Source organism: Ailuropoda melanoleuca, chromosome 5 (genome assembly GCF_002007445.2).
Source record: "Ailuropoda melanoleuca isolate Jingjing chromosome 5, ASM200744v2, whole genome shotgun sequence".
Taxonomy (NCBI): Eukaryota; Metazoa; Chordata; class Mammalia; order Carnivora; family Ursidae; genus Ailuropoda; species Ailuropoda melanoleuca.
In genome coordinates this window covers 71,847,765-71,849,446 of record NC_048222.1, presented here as the reverse complement: position 1 = coordinate 71,849,446, position 1,682 = coordinate 71,847,765, and the positions used below count along the sequence as shown (strand labels likewise).

The following is a 1,682-nucleotide window of genomic DNA, read 5'->3' as shown; positions in this document are numbered from 1 at the left end:
TTTTTATTTGTTGATGAGAGAGAGAGGGTGAGAGTGTACAAGCAGGGAGAGTGGCAGGCAGAGGGAGAAGCAGGTTCCCTGCTGAGCAAGGAGCCTGATGCGGCACTAGATCCCAGGACCCTGGGATCATGACCCGAGCCGAAGGCAGATGCTTAACCTACTCAGCCACCCAGGTGCCCCTAAACAGTACACTTCTAAGTGACACAAGGGCCAAAGAGGAAATCTCAAGAGAAATTTTAAAATATTTGACTTAAATGAAAATGAAAACACAAGTTCTCAAAATCTGTGGGATACAGTGAAAACAGTGCTTAGAGGGAAATCTATAGTTTTGAATGTACATATTAATAAAGAAGAAAGATTTAAAGATTTAAAAAATTTAAGCTTCTACCTTAGGAAATTAAAACAAGAAGAGCAAATTAAACCCAAGCTACACCAAACAGAATAAATAATAAAAATATGAAATCAAAAATAAGAAATTAATGGAGGAAATCATGAAAGAAATAGCTGGGTCTTTGCAAAAAATCAATAAAATCAACAAGCCTCTAGCCAGGATAATCAAGGAAAAAAAAGAGAATGCACAAATTACTGATATCAGAAATGAAAGAGAGAGCATTAATACAGATCTCATGGACATTAAAAGGACAATAAAGGAATACTATGAACAACTCTCTGCCCACATTTGATAACCTAGATGAAATGTATAAATTTCTTGAAAGATGCAATCTGCAAAACCCACACAAGAAAAGATAGAGCTATATCTATGAAAGAAATTGAATCTAAAATTAATAACTTTCCAAAACAGAAAGTACCAGGCCAAGATGGGTTTGCTGGTAAACTATATGAAACATTTCAATCATATCAATTTTCTAGAATCTCTTTCAGAAGATAAAAGCAGAGAGAATTCTTCCTAACTCATTCTACAAGCCCAGAATACCCTAATACCAAATACCAAATACTGAAAGCAGACAAAAACAACATAAGAAAATTGCAAATCAATATCTCTTATAAACAGAGACACCAGAATCCTCAAGATAAAATTGGCAAATCATATCCAACGATGTATAAAAAGGGTTATATACCACAAACAAGTGGGATTTATCCCAGGTATGCAAGGCTATTCACATTAGAAAATCAATGAATGAGGCTGGGTCTCCTTTAAGGGCCCATGAAGGAAGCGTTTAGCTTTGGCAACCAAGGCGTGATTTGGTTTGAGATTCTGCCTGGGATTGGGGTCATGGTCATGTGGCTGTTCATCCCTGACCTGACATAGCCACTACGCACATCCACAGGTTCACTAACAGGGCCAAGGAAAAGGTTGCCTATTATTCCTATCAGTGGAGTATGATGGAAAGAGATAGGTGCATCTCTGGAGTGAATCATTACTATGTGTCAAAGGGTTTAGAAAATATTGATTAAAGAAGAATTTTCCTTTTTTAAATTTATTTTATAATTTAAATTCAATTAATCAACATATAATGTATTATTGGTTTCAGAGGTAGAGGTCAGTGATTCATCAACCTTATATAATACCCAGTGCTCATTACATCACATGCCTTCCTTAATGTCTATCACTCAGTTACCCCATCCTTCCACCTCCCTCCCCTCCAGCAACCCTGTTTATTTCCTATGATTAAGAGTCTCTTATGCTTTGTCTCCCTCTCTGGTTTCATCTTGTTTTATTT

At 36.5% G+C, this 1,682-nt stretch overlaps 1 pseudogene; it reads left to right on the top strand.

The window, feature by feature from the left end:
• The first annotated feature begins 1,165 nt into the window (after window positions 1–1,165).
• Window positions 1,166–1,416, top strand: LOC100463890 (annotated as a pseudogene).
• Window positions 1,417–1,682: the final 266 nt, after the last annotated feature.